The following is a 6,966-nucleotide window of genomic DNA, read 5'->3' as shown; positions in this document are numbered from 1 at the left end:
TTTTTTTTTTTTACCTTTACTGATAGTCTTCATTTCTATTCTCTTCTCCACACCTCTCTCTCCTGTCTTTTCTTATCTGTATCTAGTGCTTCCTTTAGTATTTCTTGCAGAGCCAGTCTCTTGGTCACAAATTCTCTCAGTGAATTTTTGTCTGCAAATGTTTTAATTTCCCCCTCATTTCTGAAGGGCAGTTTTTCTGGATATAGAATTTGGTTTGCAGTTTTTCTCTTTTAGTATCTTAAATATGTTATCCCACTGTCTTCTTGCCTCCATGGTTTCTGCTGAGAAATCTGTGCATAGTATTATTGGGCATCCCTTGTATGTGATGGATTGTTTTTCTCTTGCTGCTTTCAAGATTCTCTCTTTCTCTTTGACATCTGACATTCTGAGTAGTAAGTGTTTTGGAGTACGTCTATTTGGATCTATTCTATTTGGGGTATGCTGCACTTCTTGGATCTATAATTTTTAAGTCTTTCATAACAGTTGGGAAATTTTCTGTGGAAGTTTCCTCCATTAGTTTATCTCCTCCTTTTCCCTTCTCTTCTTCTTCTGGGACACCCACAACACATATATTCATGTACTTCATGTTGTCATTCATTTCCCTGACTCCCTGCTCATACTTTTCCATTCTTTTCCCTATATGTTCTTTTGCTTGTGGGATTTCAGATGTTCCGTCCTCCAGTTCACTAATCCTATCTTCTGCATCTTGAAGTCTGACATTGTAGATTTCCATTGTTTTTTTCATCTCTTCTACTGTGCCTTTCATTCCTATAAATTTGCTTTTTCAGACTTTCAATTTCTTCTTTTTGTTCATTCCTTGCCTTCTTTATATCCTCCCTCAATTCATTTATTTATTTTATTATTATTATTTTTTAATGGAATGCTTCACGAATTTGCATGTCATCCTTGCGCAGGGGCCATGTTAATCTTCTCTGTATTGTTCCAATTTTAGTATATGTGCTGCTGAAGCAAGCACCATTGATTTATTTCTGATGAGGTTTTCCATGCCTGTTAGAACATTCTGAATTAATTGTTTCAACTCCTGTATCTCATTTCAACTCCTGTTGGTTTGTTCCTTTGACTGGGCCATTTCTTCAATTTTCCTAGTATGATTTGTTATTCTTTGATGGCTTCTAGGCATTTAATTACCTTAATTAGTTTATTCTTGAGATTGTTTTCACTTTTTTTCCCCCTAGGATTTTCTTGCTGGATGATTTTGTTGTCTATCTGTTCTTTGACATTCTGTTCAGCTTATCCTAGTCCTCTAGCTTAAGTTTGTTTATTAGATCAGAATTTTTCAGTTCCTGTTTTCTTTGTTTCTTGCCCTGCCTGTATGGTGCCTTTCCCCCACCCCCTAGAAAGGTCTACTTAGGCATTATAGACCCCAGCCAGATTTTCGCAGACCAAACTCATCTCCTCTCAGGAGGAAAGAGTCACCTGCATCAGTTTTCCCTGAGGGTGAGACCCAGCAGATTAAAAGGCTTTCCTTTGAAGTCTCTGGACTTTGCATTTTTCCTATCCTGCCCAGTGTGTGGTGCTTTCTGCCGCAGGTCCCACCAGCATAAGATGATGCAGTACTTTTAACTTCAGTGTACTCTCCCTGCTGGGGGCATGGTGGAGATGGAGGAGAGGTTGTAGGCTGGTTTTAATTGCTTCACTTTTCCAGACCCTGGGGTCTGAACTCCTTGAGGGAGGGAAACCACCTGAGCTGGGACCCATCCCTCTCCTGGGGAAGGTACAGGCTCCAGACAAGCTCTCAAGCAAGCTCAATTCTGCCTATGACTGGGGCAGTGGAGTCCAAGAAGCCTTGCAGCTGTATCCAAAGAGTAATCAATCCGCAGAAACACAGCCACAAAAAAGTAAAAGAAAAATTCTTTTCAGAGCAGGACCCCATTCCTCAAGTTTACCAATCAAGAGCTTAAGTTGGTATGTTGCCCTGTGTATCTCCAGGTCCTGTGTGCCCCCTCCTTTCCTGCAGGGCCCAGATGTTTTTTATTTTTCTTTCAGCCCTGCCACCTCTGTGCCAGGGCAAAAACCAGTGACCTCTGCTTTTACTCGAGGGTCAGCTGAGCTGGGGGTCTATTTTTAGTAGTCAGAATTTGTTAATTAATTCCACATTTGGAGTTTTGTTGTGCTCAGCCCCTGCTGCTAGTAAAGTCCCTTTCCTTTCCCCTCTGGGAAGCAGCCTGTGAGGGAAGGACGCCAGCCACTGCGGCTTGGGGGACTCACCGCTGTGGGGGAGCTCTTAGCCCATCCAGTTGGTCCAGATTGGGGTACGCTGTGTGTCCAATCACTGATGTGGCCCCAACAATTGTTCTGTACTGTTCCTGGCTATTCACTAGCTGCTCTGGAGGATGAACTAAATCCCACAGCTTGCTAAGCCGCCATCTTTATAACTGCTTTTTAAAAACTGAAGTGCTAGGACTGTGTGCTGCTATGTTTAATACATCTACCTATCCATCCACCCATTCATGCATCCATCCATCCATATATTTGCCTGTATATGCATAGCCTCTCAAGCAGTTCATAAAACAAACAAACAAACAAAAAACTGGCAAAACTGCATGCCTCTGTGTAGGGGAATTGGCTAGGTGGGGAATAGGGGTAGGAGAGTAACTTTTTCACTTCCCTCGTATTTATTTTATATCAGGTGCAGATTTTACTCAAAAAAAATATTTTTTAAAATAGTAAACAGAAACGTTGGAATGAATAGAGGTTTAATGGAGAAAAAGATTCCAAGAAGTTTTTTTTACATGTTTTATTAAAAATAGTGTGCTTTCTCTAAGTTGTAACTTTTCCCAGAATTAATTTTTAAAGGAAAAAGTATAGGTGGGAGTGTGTGTGCAGGTGATGGATGGGGCTGTGGGTTGGAGGGGAATCAACAAAACTTTGGTGTTTGTGAATATAGGAGAATTGAAATATTTGGGCCTTTGGCTAATGTGGGAAAAACTCCTCAGCTATCAAAACTCTCCAGATAAGGTTTCAAAAATGCCTAAGGCAGTTTCTCTTCATACAATAGATGCTCTGTTGAAACAGGTTCAGGTGGTGGCTAACCTCCACCCATAGGCTGCAAGATTTTTGTGCTTTCTTGTATAACTAACTAACCCCGACATGACATCTTGTACTGTGCTTTAAATCTGAATTGATCCATGCAATCCCAAACAAAATGTGAACGATATTGTGAGACCCAAGATTTTTTCATGAAAGGAGGATGGTCAACCTGGTAAAACCATGATTGGAAAATTTAATTGTGTTGCTAGAGCTATACATAACTTTTTGTATTTTTTTTGAAGGGTACTTTAAAAATCAACTTACTAAGATGAAACATAAAATAGAATTAACCATTTTAAAGCAAGCAATTCAGTAGCTGTTCTAGTTTTCTAGCTGCTGGAATGCAACATACCAGAGATGGATTGGCTTTTAATAAAAGGGGATTTATTTCATTAGTTCTTCAGAGAAAAGGGAGCTAACTTTCAGCTGAGGTTCTTTCTTACACGGGAAGGCACAGGGTGATCTCTGCTGGCCTTTTCTCTAGGCCTCTGGGTTCCAACAACTTTCCCTGGGGTGATTCCTTTCTGCATCCCCAAAGGCATGGGCTGAGCTGCGAGTGCTGAGATGAGGTATGCTGAGCTGCTTTGGCTGTGCTATGTTGACCTCTCTCATTTAAGCTTCCAGCCAATTAAATCAAACATCATTCATTGCAGCAGGCACGCCCCCTAGCAGACTGCAGATGTACTCAGGAACAGATGAGGTTCACATGCCATTGGCTCATGTCCACAGCAATAGAACTAGGTGCCTTCACCTGGCCAAGTTGACACCTGAATCTAACTACCACAGAAGCATTTACTACATTCACAATGTTATGAAGCTGTCACCACTGTATAGTTGCAAATGTTTCCTCCCCTTTAAATTTTAGAAAGTTTTATGGATTTACCTCTTATATTTAGGTTGTTGATCCATTTTCAGTGAATTATTGTATATGGCATGAGGTAAGGGTCCAAATTCATTCATTTGCATGTGCATATCTAGTTATTCCAGTACCATTTAATGAAGAGACCTCTTTCCCCAATGAATGGTTTTGGTACTATTGAAATCAGTTGGCCATAGATGTAAGGATTTTTAAAAACAGATTAATTTAGGTAAATTAACATATATTAATTGTACATTTTAAAAAGTGTACAATTTGATAAATTTTGGTGTGTACAACTGTCACTCCACTCAAAATAATGAATGCATCTAAAAATATCCTCCTGTCTTTTTGTAATCCCTCCCTCCTGCAGCCCCTGTTCTCTCCCATCTCTAGACAACCACTGATCTGTTTTCTGTCACTAAAGAATAGTTTGCATTTTCTAGAATTTTACTAAATGGAATCCTACAGCATATACTCTTTTTTTAATCTACTTTTCACTCAGCATAACTATTTGAGATTCATGCATGATGTTGTGTGTATTAAGAGTTTATTTCTTTAAAAAAAAGAAATTTTTTATTGAAATAATTAACAGGTTCCCATTTGTGAGGAACACTACAGAGAGATGGCATATACCATTTACCAAGTTTTCCCAAAATGGCAACACCTTGCAAAACTATAGTACAATATTACAACCAGGATACTGACATCGATAAAATCTACTGATCTTACACCTATAATCTTGTGTGTGTGTATGTGTGTGTGTATATTTCATTCTATGCAATTTTATCACATATGTTATGGGTTGAGTTGGATCTCCTGCCCCACCCCCACCCCATATAAAAAATGATGAAGTCGTAACCCCAATGCCTCAGAATGTGATCTTATTTAGAAAAGGGTTGTTACAGGTGGATTTAGGCAAATTAACATGAAAAATGAGGTGACACTGGTATAGGGTGGGTCCTTAATCCAATATCACTGCTGTCCTTATAAAAAGGAGAAATTTGGACACAGATTGGAAAACAGACACATGGAAGAATGCCATGTGTTCACTGAGAGAGAGACTGGAGTCCAAGGATTGCTGGCAAAGTGACACAAGCTAGGAAGAAGTAGGCAAGTAGTCTCCCTTATAGATTTCATACTTCTAGTGGCCAGAGCTGTAAGACAATGAATTTCTGTTGTTTTAAGCCATTCAGTTTGTGGTACTGTGTTATGGTAGCCCTAGCAAACTAACACAATTTGGTAGATGCATTTTTAACTTTTTAATAAATGGACAAACTGTTTTTCAAAGTGGTTATACCCAAAAGCAAGAGAGAGTTCCAGTTGCTACACATTCTCTCTACACTCCAACCTTTTTTTTTTTTTTTTAACTTTTTTTATTAATTAAAAAAACTCCAACCTTTTTTAAACAACAGATTTATTGAGATATAATTCATACACTATACAAGTCAACCACTTGAAATGTACAATTCAGTTATTTTTTTGTATATTCAGAGTTGGGCATCTATCAACAAAATGGATTTTAGATCATTTTCATTACCCCAGAAATAAATCTTTTACTCATTAGCGGTCACTCCTCATGCTCTCCTACCCCCTCACCCCACTCTGTGCAACTACCAATCTACTCTGTCTCTATAGATTTGCCTATTCTGGACATTTTACATAAATGAATCATGAAATATGTGATCTTTTGTTACTTGCTTCTTTCACTTAGCATAATATTCTCAAGGCTGATCCAGGTTGTAGCATGTTTCAGTACTTCATTTCTTTTTATAACCAAATAATATTCCACGGTATTGATATATCACATTTTCTTTATTCATTCATCAGTTGATGGATATTTGGGTTGTTTCTGCACCCCAACCTTTTAACTTGTAGTCATACTAATAAGTGTGTAGCAGTATCCTGTTATGGTTTTAATTTGCTTTTCCCTAATAATTAGTGATGTTGTATGTTTGAAAAATTCTCTATTTCTCCTAGGTTTTGAAAAGATGTTTTCATTCGGTAGAGAATTCTAGGTTGAGAGGTGTCTTTAGTCCTTTAAAAAAGTTATTCTACTGTCTTCTTGCTTGCACTGTTTCAGATAAGGTATCTGCATTCATCTTTATCTTTGTATGTAATGTATATTTTCTTGTTTGGTTATTATTATTACTATTTTTACTATTTCTTTTTTTTAGATTTTATTTATTTATTTTTATATGCGGTATGGTGGGGGTCACATTTCATTCTTTTCCCATGTAAGCATCCTATTATTATAGGATTTTTTTCTTTTTCTTTTTGGGGAAGGGCACGTGCTGGAAATCAAACCCAGGTCTCCCACAGGGCAGGTGAGAATTCTACCACTGAACTACCCTTGCACCCCTCTGGTTATTTTGTTTGTTTCTTTGTTTTTTACATGGGCAGGCATCAGGAATCGAACCTGGGTCTCCGGCATAGCAGGTGAGAACCCTACCTGCTGAGCCACCATGGCCTGCCTACCTCTGGTTATTTTTTGAATGGTCTTTTTACACTTGTTTTAATAAATTAAATGTTTCTTTTGTTTGAGGTTTGTTGAAATTCTTGAAACTTGGAGTTTTTAGTTTTCATCAAATCACAAATTACAGGCCTTGCCCAAATAAAGATGGCAGAATGATAAGTTCAGGGCTCTGTCTCCCCCTAGAAGCTCTGAACAACCAGCAAGAACTGGCAGAAACTTTGTTCTCAAAGCTCTAGAAAACACTTAAAGGACAGTAGTAATGGGACAAGCACCAAATCATGAAAGAGTCTGTAAAAGTAGTAGGATCTTATAGTGCCCTGGCTAGCCCCTCTTCCACACCTCACGTCTTGATGCAGAGCTTGCCTGCATTCTCAGAGTAGTTCCCTGGTCCTGGTTCTGGAGACAACAGAGAAACCCTGTGTCCATATTATGTCTGGCCCAATTGGTCTGATGGTGACCTAAGAGACTCACTATCTCAGAACTTGCCCTGTGTATAGAAAGCAGCTCACAGAGTTCTCCTACAGAATGCTGTGGGAGAACAGGCTAGTGGCTGCCTGGGGCAAGGAAATGTTAGCTATGGGGC

The 6,966-nt window shown here is 38.9% G+C and overlaps 1 non-coding gene across 1 annotated transcript; it reads right to left on the bottom strand.

Moving 5' to 3' along the window:
* Positions 1 to 869: 869 nt before the first annotated feature.
* Positions 870 to 976, bottom strand: LOC143685313 (U6 spliceosomal RNA). The gene has a single exon (XR_013176560.1). It is a non-coding gene; the product is annotated as a U6 spliceosomal RNA (small nuclear RNA).
* Positions 977 to 6,966: the final 5,990 nt, after the last annotated feature.

This window comes from Tamandua tetradactyla, chromosome 5 (assembly GCF_023851605.1).
Source record: "Tamandua tetradactyla isolate mTamTet1 chromosome 5, mTamTet1.pri, whole genome shotgun sequence".
In the NCBI taxonomy this organism is placed as follows: Eukaryota; Metazoa; Chordata; class Mammalia; order Pilosa; family Myrmecophagidae; genus Tamandua; species Tamandua tetradactyla.
The sequence above is the reverse complement of the archived record's forward strand: the minus strand, read 5'-3'. Positions and strand labels throughout refer to the sequence as shown.